The sequence below is a fragment of the Bos indicus genome, chromosome 3 (assembly GCF_029378745.1).
Source record: "Bos indicus isolate NIAB-ARS_2022 breed Sahiwal x Tharparkar chromosome 3, NIAB-ARS_B.indTharparkar_mat_pri_1.0, whole genome shotgun sequence".
Classification (NCBI taxonomy): domain Eukaryota; kingdom Metazoa; phylum Chordata; class Mammalia; order Artiodactyla; family Bovidae; genus Bos; species Bos indicus.
The window spans coordinates 89,617,083-89,635,986 of record NC_091762.1 but is presented as its reverse complement, the minus strand read 5'-3'; the positions used below and the strand labels follow the sequence as shown (position 1 = coordinate 89,635,986).

The 18,904-nt window shown below is 41.9% G+C and overlaps 1 protein-coding gene across 6 annotated transcripts in view; it reads right to left on the bottom strand.

The window, feature by feature from the left end:
- FYB2 (FYN binding protein 2) overlaps nt 1-18,904 on the bottom strand; it is a 129,353-nt gene that overhangs the window by 96,677 nt on the left and 13,772 nt on the right. For 2 of the 6 annotated variants that reach the window (XM_070786463.1, XM_070786465.1), the window contains exon 2: nt 15,774-15,881. The exons of the other annotated variants lie outside the window; for them this stretch is intronic. The gene's annotated coding sequence lies outside the window, so the exon portion shown is untranslated. The remainder of the gene's footprint in view (nt 1-15,773; nt 15,882-18,904) is intronic. 6 annotated transcript variants of the gene reach the window in all.

Below are 18,904 nucleotides of genomic sequence, written 5' to 3'. Positions count from 1 at the left end.
CAAACAACCATGCAGGAGAGGGTGTAAAGAAAAGGGAACTCGCCTACACTGTTGGTGGAAATACAAACCAGTGCAGCCGTTATAGAAAACAGTATGCAAGCTCCTCAGAAAATTGAAAGTCGGGTTGCGGTGTGATCCAGAAATCCCACTGCTGGGCACATACCCAGACAAAGCTGTACCTCAACAAGACACATGCACCCCTATGCTCGCCACAGCACTATTCATAACAGCCACGGCATGGGAACAGCCTAATGTCCACCGCCAGATGAGTGGGTAGAAAAGACGTGACGTGTATATCTATATCTCAACATGGATGGATCTAGACATTACTATAAAGTACTGATGAGCCAGAAAGAGAAAGACAAATATCATATGATACTATTTAAGTGTGGAATCTAAAATACAATACAAATCAACAATACAGAGAATAGACTCCTTGTTGCCAATGGGAGAGGTGGGGACAGGAGGGAAGAAATGGGAGTCTGGGATTAGCAGAAGTCAACTATTACATACAGGATGGTTAAACAAGGTCCTACTGTGTAGTAGGAAATGGCAACCCACTCCAGTGTTCTTGCCTGGAGAATCCCAGGGACGGGGGAGCTTGGTGGGCTGCCGTCTATGGGGTCGCACAGAGTCGGACACGACTGAAGCGACTTAGCAGCAGCAGCAGCAACTGTATACTTAGAGGGAACTATACTCAGTATCCTGTGGCAAACCACAAGGGAAAAGAATATGAAAAAGAATATATATGCAAATTTTACATATATATATATATATGAATCACTTTGCTGTACAGAAGTAAAACAACATTATAAATCAACTATATTTCAATGAAATAAAAAAACCACTTAACTATATTACACCATGTCCATGTATCTTGCATTTTCAAGGCAGTCCTGACTTAACGTAATTTAAAAGGTGATAAGAAAATGCAGAACCAGATAACAAAATACAATTTAAATACCCTTTCAAAAGAGATCTGCAAATGAGAATAAATTCTGTGTCAAGTCACATGTCCTGACTTCTGATTTATAAAATATGGTATAGAGAGCTGCTCCACCCTCTCTGGAGTTTGCCCTGCTACGGTAGGCTGCTTGGTAACCCACTCGTGCATCATAGCTCCCTGAGTTTAATCTACAATGACATACATTCCAGCACACTGCAAACTGCAGTGAACAAGGACTACAGGTGCTCAGTGAATTCACAGTGACTCAGAAAGTGAAAGTCACCATCAGAATATACATAAAATAAGTTCCCAAAGGAGAAGACAGGTTTAAAAAAAGTTATTATTTTGTATTGGGGTATAGCTGATTAACAATGTTGTGACAGTTTCAGGCGGACAGCAAAGGGACTCAACCATACATATGTTATCCCCCAAACCCCTCTCTCATCCAGGCTGCTACGCTACACTGAGCAGAGTTCCATGTGCTCTACAGTCCTTGTTGGTTATCCATTTTAAATGCAGCAGTGTTTACATGATGATCCCAAACTCCCTAACTATTCTTTCCCCCCTTCCTTCCCTAGGGCAACCAAAAGCTCCTTCTGGAAGTCTGTCAGTCTGATTCTGTTTTGTAACTAAGTTCAATGGTATCACTTCTTTTTAGATTCCATACATAAGGGATGTCATAGGATATTAGGAGAAGACAGTTTTGATGCTGGTTTAAAAACAAAAGTGAACTCATTCCTCAATTTCTGCAAATTGCTGAATAGTGCCTTCCACAGGGAGAAACAGTGACCACCATCAATGGCAAGTTTATAGTGAACATTCTTCTGGTAAGCAAATGCAAGATCCTTAAGGAGAACACCGGAGAAGGCAATGGCACCCCACTCCAGTACTCTTGCCTGGAAAATCCCATGGACAGAGGAGCCTGGTAGGCTGCAGTCCACGGGATCACTGAGAGTCGGACACGACTGAGTGACTTCACTTTCACTTTTCACTTTCATGCATTGGAGAAGGGAATGGCAACCCACTCCAGTGTTCTTGTCTGGAGAATCCCAGGGACGGTGGAGCCTGGCGGCCTGCTGTCTGTGGGGTCACACAGAGTCGGACACGACTGAAGCGACTTAGCAGTAGCAGCAGCAGTAAGGAGAACACAAACTCAAAGTCTGAAGCACAGGGAAGGCAGTAGAAGCCAAGAAATTATAAGCCCAAGACCGAGCTATCAAATCATCCCTAAAAAGTAAAGAAGCAAAAGTTGATTAATATTAACACCTGAGTCATCCTTCACAAATAAAAGGGCATCAATTCAATATTCAATACTACAAGAGCTGTTAACATTGGGAAAAAGTGGCCGGTGTTCTTGATATCAATGACTGATTCCAAAACCCCCAAGGAAGGGGTAGGGATAACAGAGCATAAAAGTGCTGTTTAAAGTCTTCCCACCTGCCCTCTGAACAGACCCAGGATAGAAAGGTTAAAAACTTCCATCATAGCCAATGAACATCTAGGTTGCTTCCATGTCCAAGCCATTGTAAATAGTGCTGCTACGGACATTGTCTTTTTCAATTACAGTTTTCTCAGGGTATATGCCCACCATGTATCAAATAGATAGCCAGTGAGAAGTTGCTAAACAACACAGGGAGCCCAGTTCAGTGCTCTTTGATGACCTAAAGGGATGGGATGTGGGGAGGGTGGAGAGGTTCAAGAGGAAGAGGGATATATGTATACTTAGAGCTGATTCATGTTGTTGTACAACAGAAACCAACACAACATTGTAAAGCAATTTTCCTTCAATTAAAAAATAAAAATTTTTTTAAACTTCCATCATAAAGGAACAAGAACCAATAACTGCACAAACCCTATCTCACTATCCAGTAGATAATGTCAGTACTTTTCATCCTTCAGGTTAAACATGGGCAAGAAGCCCAGCTCTGCTAGATGTGTGATCTTGAGTAAACCACTAAATCTCTCAGCATCTGTAAAATGGGGCTAATAATGCCTGTGACATGGGGCTATTGTAAGCTTTCAGTCAAGTGGGAACAAAGCCTGGTAAGTGTCTACCCCAAGCCGGTGCTTTGGTAAGACTGCCCCTCCTCTGGTTGCAACCCCATATGCTGCATGTTAAAAAGGAGGCATCTTGAGCTCCCGCAGGCTACCTGTAAAACCTCTCCTCCTTCAGCCATGACACTGCCCACTGTTGCCTTTAAAAGCAGTCCACAGAGTCCCATGGGGTCCTAATAAGACTGCTTTGCTTCCTTCACCACTATACTCCATGCACCACCCTGAAAGCTGTAGTGGGCAATAGTTAGCCAATCACTCAGCTTCTCCTAAAACAACAGGCCATCGTGGCTTATATCCCTGTTTACCTTGGTCATTATCAGAAAGCCAAGCTAGTCCGTTAACACACGGATTTATCTCCCACAGACCTTTATATTAATAATGTCCCCAGTTGAATCCCATTCCTCACCCTTCCCTCACCTCCCCAATCCTTTCATTAAGCACTCTAGGGACACTGCAGTCAGTGGTCAGGAAAATTCCTCAGGTTCTCAATCTCATTTATGAACCTGCTGTCTGCCTCGTCTCTCTAACTCAAACTGCTGTCTCCCTTGGACACACGGTTTCCCCTGACGCCCTCCCAAGTGTGGCTGTTTTTTGCCACCCTCTTCTCCTGGGCCAGGAGGTGGGTAAATGTTCTCTTTAGCTCTTCACTGCTGCTTCCAGATCATTCTTCTTCGTTAGAGATACCAACTCCACCTAACAGGATACCAAACTAAACCCACTGCTTCTTATGGAAGTCATCTACAATGCTCTGGCCATTCCTCTTCTTTACTGAAGATTTTAGCAGCTGGCTTACTCCCCTCTCTTCCCTACGACAGCCATGACAATAAGCAAATTTAGAATCCATATAGATAATCCTTTCAACACCCTAGATTCATTGCTGATGACTTTGTTCTCCACCCAACCTCAGCCACTGGTTTCCAAGGATACACCCGAGTCTTCATTCATCTTTACCAATAACTGGGCCATCTCTAACACATCAATTTCAAGTATCCTATTCTTGCATCATCACCTCCTATTTCAGCCACTTGCCTACTCTGATACCTCAACTCTAGCAATTCTTTGACCCCAGCACATTAATCCTCAGGCCCCAACATTTCTTCCCTGTCTACTCTTTCCTGCTGTCTTCATTTCCCCCGTATACCCAAATTAGATCCCATGCATGGGCACTGTAATCACTGTGGAGTATATTATCTCTCTTACCTCCCTCCCATTTCACATTACTTGTGCTAGAATTCCCGAGTTAAACTCTGTTTCTACTCTTGGTAGCTCCTATCTTGCAGTGTATAAAAACTGGAATTCTCTATTAGAGTGGGTGCATGCAAAAACTTGGAGTTAAGGATTTAGGATTTTATTCAGTAGGTACTGGAAAGTCTCTGAGGACTGCAAGCAGGAAAGAGACACAGTAGGTAACCCCTATGCACTCAAGTCTCATTTGTGGCACTGGTTCCCCAAACTTCCTGTCCTCTCCCAGTTCCAAGCCAAATGCCTCCCTCTGCTGACGTCCGTCTCAGTGCTTATCACACTCCAGCTTATCATAATTGCTTACTGGTCTCTCTCTCCCACTAAATTCGATCTTTTCCCAGGGCAAAGACCATGTCATTCCATCACTGTATCTTCTGCTGATAGCTAGGCTAGTTAAACAGACCAATTCAAAACATTCGATCCTTGGATAGTGAAGACACTTACTAAACAGTAACCTAACAAAGTCTATGTATGGGATTCATGAAAATACGGGAAGTGAAAAATTAGTTTGGACTGGTCTGTTCAAGGAGTCCTTCCCAAGGAGGTAAGATTGAAGGGTACAAATGGGTGTTCATTGGAGAGAAGTGGGGCTCTGGAGACATTCAAGACCAAAGGAACAGCATAGGCAGAGGTGGGAGGCATGTGGGCACACTGAATTTTCAAGCGAGTAGGTAGAGCAGGCGAAGTGGAAGGAGAAAGTCATTATTTGTCCCTGAAGCCCTTCTCACTTAGTGCTGCGAAGTTCACTCAAAGTTTCACTCAAAGATGTAAGCAATTTAAGTTGCATTTAATGGGCAATAAAAGGGAGATGATATGTTAGTGCAGAGAGCCTTTTGGTGGATTTAATATCCAACCCCCTTGCTGCTTTCCTGTCTTTATCTGCCTACGTCCTTTTCTTCATGAGAGCCTGTCTGCTCAACCATCACTAATTACAGAGCCATTCGACCTTTCATTCCAGAATCCCAATTCTACTTTGGCACCAACACAAATAACGATCTCCCTGTGCTCAACACGGAATCTTGTAGGTTAGCTCTACCTCTGCAAAGGCCCTTCCGTCTGTGCCTTCCCCTTTATAGGCACTCAGGCCCCTTTCTTTCTCTTTCCTTGGAAAATTAAGTGGGTTCTTTCAGAAATGGTTTCCACCTTTACAAAACAATACTAATTTGGTCTACAATCCCTCTACAGCAAAACCCTTGGTCCAGGTGTACTTTGGAATCCAGAAAATTTGCAATTTTAGAAAGGTTTTATGTTACAAATTCTATACATGTGGTCTGAGGCAGTAGGCTGTGATCAAACATGGTACTATTTCTGTGGTAAGACATATTAATGTTCATCTAATATAGCAAAAATAAAGACTGTAAAATGGCTTGTGTTGGTTCAGGTAGGTTTCTGACACCAAAAGAGTTTAAAAAAAGAAAAAAAACACTGGTTTTTAGTGTTTATTGGATTTTGGAATTATGGTTAAGAAATCATGGACTGGTTCCTATTCATTTCTGAGGGTTTTTCAAGGCTTAAAGAAGAAGAAAAACACACAACAATTATCCTAACTCTAAGCATAGTGAATGGCAGCTGTTACCATAATTATTCCTTGTCTAGCTGGTTATCATCTACTTGCTACTGTTGCTTAGTCACTCAGTCATGTCCAGCACTTTTGGATCCCATGGACTGTAGACTGCCAGACTCCTCTGTCCACAGGGATTCTCCAGGCAAGAATACTGAGCCACCAACTATCTGAGCCACCAATTATCCCTTGTCTAGCTGGTCATCTTTATCTACTTGGATTTTTGCAATCACTTTCTAACAGGTGTTAGAAATGTCTTTAGACATTTTTTCAGTGACCTGATAGATCTAAAATATAGTTCCGGTTTTGCCTTTCCATTTTTGAAAAATTAGTAATATTTTATAATTATCTAGCAATTAAAGTATTAAGTTCTTTGCCTCCTTAATCTGGTCCCAAACAACCATCATACCTCTTTATGTTACAGTTGTGCAGAACTCCTGGGGTTCTCCCAACAGGTGCTTTCTTTTCCTGAATCCCACCATAACCTGTGCTTCATTTGCCACTTGGAATGGCCTTGCCAGACATCTACTGTCCAAATTCTACTCATCTGTCTAGGAAAGGATAAGCTCTTTCAGTTGTGCCCAACTTTTTGAGACCTATGGACCATAGTCCACCAGGCTCCTCTGTCCATGGGATTCTCCAGGTAAGAATGCTGGAGTGGGTTGCCATTTCCTCCTCCAGGGGATCTTCCCAATCCAGGGATCAAACCCACATCCCCTTGTTCTCTGACACAGCTCAAATGCTTCCTATGCCATGAAACCCTCATCACTGCTGCTGCTGCTGCTAAGTCGATTCAGTCGTGTCTGACTTTGTGCGACCCCATAGATGGAAGCCCACCAGGCTCCCCCGTCCTTGGGATTCTCCAGGCAAGAACACTGGAGTGGGTTGCCATTTCCTTCTCCAATGCGTGAAAGTGAAAAGTGAAAGGGAAGTCGCTCAGTCGTGTCCAACTCTTAGCGACCCCATGGACTGCAGCCTACCAGGCTCTGCCATCCACGGGATTTTCCAGGCAAGAGTACTGGAGTGGGGTGCCATTGCCTTCTCCGAACCCTCATCACTGGCCCCCTTTAAAATGTAACCACTCCTTTATCAGATCCCTCTGGCAATGGTTCTCAAATCTTGCAGTGCACTGGAATGTCCTGGGGAATCCTAAACCTACCCCACTAAAACAATTTCTGGAGAGCCCATATATTATGAATTATCACAAGAGGCTTATTATGAAGCCTATATCTGGTCCAAGGAATAGACTGGGAAACATATCTATACAATTTTACCTGCATATCTCTTTTGGTCTCATGCCTCTTACTATATTCCATGTCCTACTACACAATTACTCAAGTAAATATCTCATCTTCCCCAAAAGTCTGTGAATACCGCAGCAGGTAGAAAACCATATGTACCTCTATAGAGCCCACAGGAATAGAGCATAATGCTTTAGTCCTAGTAAGTACTCAATAAGTACTTACCAAATGACTACTGAATGAAAAAATAAATAGGTTTTCAGGGGTAATGACCTAGAGGGGATGCTCTTTAAAAAGTCTTTCTTAGAGACTTATAAATCAAGTTCACACTAATGATGCATCGAAAATGCAATTCTGATTATACCTCTCCCTGCTAAATCCTCTAGTGGTTCCCCACCATCCTCATGGTAAATCAGACCTTCCCTAGCCATCCACATACGACCCTCTGTTCTTTTCCTGCCTCCGTCACCAGCTTCATTTCCTACTTCCTGTCTTTATCTAACCCCTCCAGCAAATCTTTTGAACTTCCCTGGTGGCTCAGACTGTAAAGTGTCTGCCTACAATGAGGGAGATCTGGCTTCAATCCCTGATCCCCTGGAGAAGGAAATGGCAACTCACTCCAGTATTCTTGCCTGGAAAATCCCATGGACGGAGGAGCCTGGTGGGCTACAGACCATGGGGTCGCTAAGAGTCGGATACAACTGAGCGACTTGACTTTCTTTCACTTTCCAGCAAATCTTAACTTGCCCTGTGCAACTTATTCATGCTGTTCCCTCTGCTTAGAATGCCTTCTAAATACTTATTCATCTGGCTAAAATTATTCATCTTTTTGAGATTTAGCCAAGTTATCAATCTGTCCCAAAAGCTCCTCCAGTTCTTAGGTTAGCCTAGAAATTGTTGTTGTTGTTCAGTTGCTAAGTCATGTTTGATTCTTTGAGACCCCATGGACTGTAGCCTATCAGACTTCTCTGTCCATGGGGTTTTCCAGGCAAGAATTCTGGAGTGGGTTGTCATTTCCTTCTCCAGGGGATCTTCCCGAAGCAGGGATCAAAGCCATATCTCCTGTATTAGCAGATGGGTTCTTTACCACTGAACCACCAGGGAAGCCCTAGCAGTACCTGATCCATATTGTGCGGCACATTTGGCTTACTGCCATTTTCCCATTTAATTTTATTAAGAGCTTCTAAAAGGTTCTAAAAAGAGAGTAATAAAATCACAGATATTTTACTTGTGAATCAGAAGGCTACTTACTAAAACAACTTCAAGAAGGAATACACAATTTTGGAATTACTAAAAAAAAAAACTTCCATATTTATGTCTGCTTTACTTATATCCTATTCACACTGTGAGGTCCTCAAGGTCATAGACCAGACTGCATGTATTCTTTTCTACTCATTCTTGCTTCACTATGCTTGGGCACACTGAATTTAGATGGATAATACGTCTTATTTGAATTGAACTGAGCTGATTAGAAAGCATTCAGATGTATTTACGGATGGAGGAAACTGAGGGAAAGTTAGTAATTCCAGATAAAAGGATATGAAAGATGTACTGAATCCTTATTATGTTATTATGCTTTCAGGCACAGTGCACATATGTATTCCTCTCAATTATTTTAATCCTTGTCATGGGCTTCTGAGCTGTGCTCCTGAAAATGAAGAAAAACTCAAGGATCAGAGTCTTCTGTAGCTTGCTCAGGTCACATAGCTAATGAGTACCTTAGCCAATGGCAGAACCCAGTCCAGACATTAAAGCCTATGACATTTCATTATTATTATTTTTAATTGTATTGAACTGTGGTTGATTTTGGAGAAGGCAATGGCACCCCACTCCAGTACTCTTGCCTGGAAAATCCCATGGACGGAGGAGCCTGGTGGGCTGCCGTCTATGGAGCTGCACAGAGTCGGACACGACTGAAGCGACTTAGCAGCAGCAGCAGTGGTTGATTTACAATGTTGTGTTAATTTCTGCAGTCCATGATGAACCTATTTCCAGGACAGGAATAGAGGTCCAGGTGCAGAGAACAGGCAAGTGAACACAGGAGGGAAGGAAAGGGCGGGACAAACTGAGACACCAGCATTGACACATACATGAGCAAACTAGCTAGCTAACAGCAAACAGCTGCATAGCCCAGGGAGCTCAGCTTGGTGCTCCGTGATGACTTGTAGAGCCAGGATGCAGGTAGGGGGTGGGAAGAAGGCCCAAGAGGGATCGGATATACGTATGCTTATAGCTGATTCATGCTGTTGTACAGCACAGACAACATAACATTGTAAAGAAACTATCCTTCAATTTCTTATAAACTCAATACCCTATTAAAAAAATTTCTGCTGTACAGCAAAGTGATTCAGTTTATACATGAAAGTGAAAGTGTTAGTCACTCAGTCATGTCCAACTCTTTGTGACCTCATGGACTGTAGCCCACCAAGCTCCTCTGTCAACGGAATTCTCCCGGCAATATACTAGAATCGGTAGCCATTCCCTTCTCCAGGGGATCTTCCTGACTCAGGGATCAGAGCCAGGTCTCCTGTGCTGCAGGCAGATTCTTTACCATTTGAGCCACCAAGGAAGCCTATATAAATTGTGTGTGTGTGTGTGTGTGTGTGTGTGTGTGTGTGTGTGTGCATGTATGTGTGTGTATGTGCATTCAGTCTTTTCCATTATAGTTTATCATAGGATATTGAATATAGTTCCCTGGGTTATACAGTAGGACCTTGTTGTTTATCCATCCTATACATAATAGCTTGTATCTGCTAATCCCAAACTCCCAATTCTTCCCTCTCCACTCTGCTCTGGGCAACCAAAGTCTGTTCACTATATCTGTGAATCTGTTTCTGCTTTGTAGATATGTTCATCTGTGTCATATTTTAGATTCCCACATATAAGTGATAACCTATAATATTTTTCTTTGTGTGGCTTACTTAGTATGATATTCTTTAGATCCATCCATGTTACTGCAAATAGAATTCTTTCATTCTTTTTTATGACTAATATTCCTGTGTGTGTTTGTATACACATATTCTTTATTCATTCATCTGTTGATAGACATTTGTTCCCATGTCTTATCTACTGTAAAGAGTTAAAACTTGTGATGTTTTCAAATGAACTCAGTGCTATAGCATGCCTTTTCTCTGTGACAGGCTTTCATTTGTCTTTCCCCAAATTCATTTGGCAATTACTTGTTGCATTTCTACAATAGTTAACATAAATGAGTAAGACAGACACAGGACTTGCCTTCATGATGTTCACAGTCTTCTGGAAAAGACAGACAAGTAAACAATGATGATAACAGGACCCAGTGGTCACTGTGACCAGGCAGTACCAGGGCAGACAGAGGGATAACCAAACCAGGTTTGATGAGTACAAAGTCTTTCCTGGAGAAACCCAGATGCAAAGAACAAACAGGAGCGTGACTGTCAGAAGCGTGGCAGGCATTCTAGGTAGAGGACATATTTATAAGACCTGAGGCATGAGAAGGGCTTTTTCCTGGTGGCCTAGCAGTAAAGAATCTGCCTGCAGTGTCGGAGACACAAGTTAGATATCTGGGTTGGGAAGAAACCCTAGAGGAGGGCATGGCAACCCACTCTAGTATTCTTGCCTGGGAAATTCCATGGACAGAGGAGCTTGGAGGGCTACAGTCCTTAGGGTGGCAAAGAGTTGGACACAACTGAAGTAACTGAGCAGGTACGCACGCATGCTGCATGAGAGAGTCTGGCATGTGTGTGTTTCCAAAGTGGGGAGCGTGGCTGAAATGTGAGGCAAAGAGGGGTAAGAAATGGGGCTGAGGCTGCATCCTGAAAGCCATTAAAAAGCTTATCAACATACATTTGCATTTTTATGCTTCTCAATACCTTCACAGGCTATACGGGAAAATAGTGAGTTAGTGATCAATTTTGCAAGTTACATACCTTCATTCAAGGTACAGCAGTACAGAAACCCTCAGGATGAAGAAAACGGAAAGAGCTATTCATTTCAAACCAATAAGGTTATGATGCCTTTTAGGAAATCAGGAAAAGAAGAAAAAAAAAAATACCAACAACCTAAAACAAAACAGAAAAGGGGCAATGGGCTAGAAATTGCTTTAAGATACCAAAATGTTGCTTGTTAATGGCATTTAGTGGTGGGGGTGAGGGTCTCAGGGGATAACTTGGGTCATACGTCCTCAGATGCCTAATTCAAAATGCGGCTCCCAGCAGAAGGGCTAACGTATGACTGAGTTAATAGTCTGGGGATAAGGGCCTGAAGTCAAAATTTATGACCCTGCCAGCAGACCAGTCCTTGAATTACCCCATTATGGCCTCCTCACTACACTCTACATGCTTGTTTGTCACTGAAACTTGGGGCAAGAACAGGGAAAGTTCCCTAGAAACTGACTGCCAGCAAGTTGGAAATATCGACCACAGAGGGTCCTTTTTTGAGAGCACCGTCTGCTCTCTGTGCTGCCCTCTCGCCCCAGGCAGAACAGTCATTTAGTGTCCTTTGGGTTGTGATGGTTTTACTTAAGGAGCAAGTTACTGAACACTGAAAAGAGAAGGGCTGAATAACTTCTTTGAGTCACTTTATAAGCTTTCACCCTACAGCATGTGATGTAAACTCCTCAGCCAACGCAACCATTTTTAGTTCCTAGGTTTGCTTTTCATATTAGAGTCCCAGCTGCACAAAAAAGTAGTAAAAGAAATCAAAGACAGCACTCTATATGCAACGGAGGGAGATCGGGGAGCAATTTTACAGGTGTTCAGTGATTTTGTTTTGTTTTTTAAAGAAGAGATAGCAGCTCCTATCTGGTTTTCTGTCTATCCAGTATCTTCTCTCTCCAATAACAGCCACAGAAGTCACCTGGAAGATCTGCAAAACCAATAATCCTCAGAGGTATCACCATCCCCTCTACCATGGCCCCATCACCATACCACATGTTAAGCTACTTGGACCCCTGCAACAGGTGCTTTCCAGATATCACCTTCTACTAACCAGGCTGGGCAGGTGTTACTATCCCCATTTTATGGAAAAGAAAGCTGAGGTTTGGAGAGAGAGAACAGTTTAGAGATTAAAAACCATGCTGTGATCACTAAGTATCAGAGAGATGCAAATCAAAACCACAGTGAAGTATCACCTCATATCAGGTAAAATGGCCATCATCAAAAAGTCTACAAATAACAAACACTGGAGAAGGTGTGAAGAATAGGGAACCCTCTCACACTATTGGTGGGAACATAAATTCATGCAGCCACTATGGAGAATAGAATGGAGGTTCCTTGAGAAACAAGAGTTTCCATATGATCCTGCAATCCCACTCCTGGGCATATATCCAGAACAGATGAAAACTCGAATTTGAAAATGTACATGCACCCCAATTTTTATAGCAGCACTATTTATAGGCAAGACATGGAAACAATCTAAGTGTCCATCAACATACTTAAGAAGATATGCATGTACAATGGAATATTACTCAGCCATAAAAAGAATGAGATGTTGTCATTTGCAGCAACATGGACGGACCTAGGACGTCCCAGGTGGCTCAGACAGTAAAGCGTCTGCCTACAGTGCAGGAGACCTGGGTTCAGTCCCTGGGTTGGGAAGATCTCCTGGAGAAGCATGGACCTAGAGATGATCATTCTAAGTAAAGTAAGGCAGACAGAGAACGACAAATAGTATACAGTATCACTTATAAGTCAGTTTTCAATTCAGTCCCAATTCTTTGGCAATGCCAAAGAATGTTCAAACCACCGCACAATTGTACTCATCTCACATGCTAGCGAAGTAATGCTCAAAATTCTCCAAGACAAGCTTCAATAGTATGTGACTGAGAACTTCCAGATATTCAAGCTGGATTTAGAAAAGGCAGAGGAACCAGAGACAAAATTGCCAACATCTGTTGGGTCATGGGAAAAGCAAGAGAATTCCAGAAAAACATCTACTTTTGCTTTCTTGATTATGCTAAAGCTTTTGACTGCATGGATCACAAGAAACTGGAAAATTCTTACAGAGATGGGAATACCAGACCACCTTACCTGCCTCCTGTGAAACCTCTATTCAGGTCAAGAAGTAGCAGTTAGGACCAGACATGGAACAACAGACTGGTTCAAAATTGGGAAAGGAGAATGTCAGGGTTGTATATTGTCACCTTGCTTATTTAATTTATATGCAGAGTACATCATGCAAAATGCTAGGCTGGATGAAGCACAAGCTGGAATAAAGATTGTGGGGAGAAATATCAATAACCTCAGATATGCAGAACTAAAGAGCCTCTTGATGAAAGTGAAAGAGGAGAGTGAAAAAGTTGGCTTAAACCTCAACATTCAAAATACTAAGATCATGGCATCTGGTCCCATCACTTCATGGCAAATAGATGGGTAACAATGGAAACAGTGACAGACTTTATTTTGGGGGGCTCCAAAATCACTGCAGATGGTGACTGCAGTCATGAAATTAAAAGACGTTTGCTCCTTGGAAGAAAACCTATGACCAACCTAGACAGCATATTAAAAAGCAGAGACATTACCTTGCTGAAAAATGTCCATATAGTCAAAGCTATGGTTTTTCCAGTAGTCATGTGTGGATGTGAGAGTTGGACCATAAAGAAGGCAGAGTGCCAAAGAATAGATGCTTTTGAACTATAGCATTGGAGAAGACTTTGAGAGTCCTTTGGACAGCAAGGAGAACAAACTAGTCCATCCTACAGGAGATCAATCCTGGGTGTTCATTGGAAGGACTGATGTTGAGGCTGAAACTCCAATACTTTGGCCACCTGATGCGAAGAACTGACTCGTTGGAAAAGACCCTGATGCTGGGAAAGATTGAAGGCAGGAGGAGAAGGGGACGACAGTGGATGAGATGGTTGGATGGCATCACTGACATGATAGCATGAGTTTGCACGGGCTCTGGAAGTTGGTGATGGACAGGGTAGCCTGGTGTGCTGCAGTCCATGGGGACGCAAAGAGTCGGACATGACTGATCAACTGAACTTAACTCACTTATAAGTAGAGTCTAAAAAATAATACAAATGAATTCAAACACAAAACATAAACTCACAGACATAGAAAATATGGTTACCAAAGGGGAGAGGGAGGGCTGACAGATAAATTAGGAGTATGGGATTAATAGATACAAACTACTGCACATAAAATATATAAGCAACAAGGATTTACTGTATAATACAGATAATTATACCCAACATCTTATAATAACCTATAATGGAATAAATTTGCAAAAGAATCACTATGCTGTATACCTGAAGCTAGAGTAATATTTATTGTAAATCAGGTATATTTCAATAAAAAGCCACATTGTGGACTTTAGCATCAGGTAATCTGTTTTGGATTGTGCCCTTTTACTCTCAGTGAGGCCATGTCCAACTCGATCACCTGAGTTCTCATCAATAAAATGGAGACAATAATAGAGCTTACTTTATTGCTGGCTATTAATTTAGACCATCCTTGTTAGAGGTTATCACAGTGCCTGGTGCCTAGCATGTTTTCTATAAATGCTAGCTATTATCATGATTGCTTTTACTATTACTGATGTTGTTGAAATTTGCATCATTATTAAGAGGTAAATTTGGATTTAAAAATCGTCTTATTCCAAAACTCAAGTTCTTTTCACTCCACCACATTGGGTCAGACCCTCTTCATACATTGTTTTGTTTAGTTTCCCACAATACTGCAGTGGAGAAATGGTTAACTTCATTTTACAGATGAAGAACCTAAACTGGAGGGGCCAAGTGATCAAAGATTAATGAAAGACTGGTTTAGACCTTTAGACCTCAATCCCTGGTTCTTTCTAGCATACTACTGCTGCCTCAATTTTTGTCTGATAACAGTTAAGATAAATGCAACTGAAGAGTATATGCAAGGCCCTTCATCTGGGGCAGAATTTCTTCATCCAAACTGATGCTCAGCAGTCTTTATGCTTTCTAAATATGTATTCTTCTAATCTGCTCACTAAACCTCAGGATCGTCTTTCCTCAAAGAGCTAGTGAAGTCAAAGCCTCTTGTGAGAGGTTTACAGTAGCAATTAGTTACACACTGATCCCTGACACAGCTCCCAATTTCCTTTACCTTGGCAGGGGGCCAAGGATGCTCTCTGTAACCCAGCTGTTTCCCAGGAAAGAGGCATCCTTGGAGGAAACCATGAACTGACGGATTTACAGAGAAACTGCACGCTGTAGTAGAAAAACACTAAGGGAAGCCTGGGTTTCTCTTTCGGCTCTTACACTCCATAAATGTGTCTTTAGAGACAGGCTTTCTGTATCTCTTCCCCACCTGTGAAATAAGACATGGTGATTTACAGCATGAGAGTTAACTAATGCCTTCTACATGACTAAGAGGCTGAAGAACACTAATCTCTGTTGAGCCTGCCTTGTTCATTTGTTAGCTAATTCAATCAATAATTATGAATCCCCTGGAGCAGAAGTGAACCCAGGCTGCCAAGCTGCACACTCCCAGAGGCATTTGTCACATTATGATCACACAGACCATTCACAAAGGCTACCCTGTGGACAGAGTCCCCTGGAGAGGTGCAACTTGGTGGCTCCACTGCAGATACAAGTGGTGATCGTGGTGAACAAATGTACTCTGTCCTCATGGGACTTACTATAAGCAGCTGGACTGTGGTAAAGGTCACCTGAGATCATTCGGTCATTCACTAGTCAAGTGCCTATTATGTACTAGATCGTGTTGAAGGCATCATACTACAGGATATTATCCACAGCTTGTTTTCTCCTCATTTTTACCTGTAAATTCTCACTGTCCTTGAAGCTTCCAGACTTTTCTCCAGTGCACCCATTGCACTGGATACATCTCTCTCTTTTTTAATTCACCCTTGGGTGTTCTAACAGTACCTGAAGCAGAGAAGGCAGTAAATATTTGTTGAAAGAATGAAGGCATCCATGCTTTTGCACACATTTCATCCACTGCCTGGAATTCCCTTCTCCGCTTTCCTTGTCTGGAACATATGTATTGCTTGACTCAGATCACTTGCAACTTCATGAGGAAGGCTTCTAACAAATATGCAGTGAGAGTGCTCACTCCTCTCTGCTCCAAGAAACCCTGTACTTCTCTCAATTGCAGTGTTTATTACAATTACTGTCTTCTCCATTTCCCCTTTCCTCCCTAGACTAAGAGCTACCTTAAGTGCAGCAATAGGGATAAGCACATGGGCCTTGGGGTGGAGAGTCTTAACTTAGAACCCCATCTCTATGAATTATGGCTCTGTCACTTTGACAAAGCTATCTCAGTTCTCTGTTCCCTATTTCTGGGTGAGTAAGTTGAAGATACAACTATTCACATCATAGAACTGCCATGGGCATCAAGACTGGCCCAGGGCCCGACACAAAGGAGGCCTCCAGTAATGATATTGTGATGAGAAAGGTTGTGATGTGAATAAAGAGAATGAGGAGGAGGAGGAGGAGGACACTGATGTTGATGACTATGATGATTGTGGTGATTTTTATGATGAAATGAATGTCTGTGGCAAAAAGCACATGCTTAAGAAATATGTACAGAATTAATCGGCCTGCTGGTTTCAGATGAAAAATTGCATTTCTGAGAGGTGGTATTCTAATTTCCAGTGCTTCCATTTTGACCTTCCTCTTCCGCATTCACTGACCTGAAGTATCCATGGATTTTACCCCTCGGTTCTACTTCTCCTCATTCTGTGAAATCTCCATGTGTGTGTATGCTAAGTCACTTCAGGGGTATTCAACTCTTTGCAACTCTATGGACCATAGCCCTCCAGGCTGCTCTGTCCATGGGATTCTCCAATCTCCTTATCCCTCACAATTCTTCACCTGTGCTCCAGCCCAGCCAGCGAAACTAGTTCAGAACAATGGACAACACGGGACTCACCCTTCAAACATTCAGTTTGGCTTTACTTATGCTTAATCCATGTTTGCACTCTGTTCTGAAGGTTTCTCTAGTAAGTAAGTGTGTGCTCAGTCCTGTCCATCTCTCTACAACCCCACGGACTGTAGCCTGCCATGCTCCTCTGTCCATCCATGGGATTTTCTAGGCACTGGAGAATACTGGAGTGTGTTGCCATGCCCTCCTCCAGGGGATCTTCCCGGCCCAGGGATGGAATCTGCATTTCTTAAGTCTCTTGCTTTGGCAGGCAGGTTCTTTACTACTAATGCCACTTGGCAAGGAAAAAAATGACCAGGCAACTAGATGGAGATGGCCTTGTACTGATCTCATGATTTCTGGGTCAGACTGTCAATTAGCTCAGGGATACTATCTTGAGAAACAGGCAGAATAACTGCAATGCAGAATAATGGGAATGTAGCACTTAATGGAATATTAACTGAGATTTTTCTTTGGATTATTGACAAGAGAACATAATAAGGTTTTAATAACAAATGATGCTGGCAAACAAAAAATAATCATTGACAATTGCTTAACTTCAAGAGAAGAAATACGATAAATAGAAGAGAAGTGGTCTAGCTGATTTTTAAGGTGTAACACCCTGGATCCTTATGAAGAATGTGTGGGCTTTTGACTTGTTGAAGTCAAACCGAATAGAAAAATAATATCTGAATCAGCCCAGGATTGAATATGTCACTCTGTGATTTTTGAGAAGTCCCTTAATTTCTCAGAGTTTCAGTTTGTTCATCTACAGAATGGGACCCTTGATTTTGAAAGTCTGTTGTAAGGGTTAGAAATCCCTGATTCTAACATTTGATGCTGATCACACAGTAAGCAATTAATAAATTTACATTGACTAAAGGAATATGCATACATGAACTTTGTTAATTATAATCTTATTCAACCATATAGAAACTGTTTCTCACAAGTACTTATCATGGCTTGAGGAAGTTAATTATTCAATATATTTATTGTATAAGTATATACATATTATATATATATTGAATAAGCATATTATTCAATATAATAATTATATAATAATTCAATTATTATTCAATAACATATTGAATAAGGTAGTTATTCAATATACTTATTGACCAATTAAAGATACAAAATCACATTCTTTTTGGGTGATACTGGAAATATAAATAATTCTATTTATCCTATCTACCCCATGAAGTTCTTATAAATATCATATAAAATGAATTATAAGGACACTTTGAATAAAGTAAAAAATAAATGGAATGCAACACAGATTTAAGACATTAAATATATATAAATGCCATAGATCTGACACAAAAGGATTTTCCACATAGAAAGAGCAGTTAACCCCTGGAATGGGCTTACCAAAGAGAATAAGCAATTAGCTTGGGATTCCAGCATTCACAACACAGCACCTGCCATGTGGTGGATACTCAAAACTAGATACTAAATTAATGAACAGATGAATAAACCTCATGGTGGGGGGGATGAAGTAAAAGGGAATGGCTTAAAGCAGGACTCACAATGATTCTCCAAAGCTCTATCTGAAACCTTGAAATAAGCATAGCCACATACCCACTGGGTCATAAGCAACTTGAGGAAGGGGAGGAGGACTTAGTTAATTCAGCATCTGCTCTATTCTTCCTGCCACCCACCTACCACCCTACTCTTCACCCAGAATTTATCTAGTGCTGTGCGGAGGATGCAGTCTTCAACAGAGGCACACAAGCCCCTATCTTTTCCTTTGCCTCATGTCTCTTTGTTCCCAAATATGCCACTTTTCTGCCTCCTTCATATATGCTATTCCCCATGCCTGGAATAGGGCTTCCCAGTGGTCAAGAATCCACCTGCCAATGCAGGAGATGTAGGTTCAATCAATGGGTCGGAAGATCCCCTGGAATAGGAAACGGCAACCCACTCTAATATTCTTGCCTGGAAAATTCTATGGATAGAGGAGCCTGGTGGCCTATAGTCCGTGGGGTTGCACAGTCAGACATGACTGAGCACGCACATGTGCCTGGAA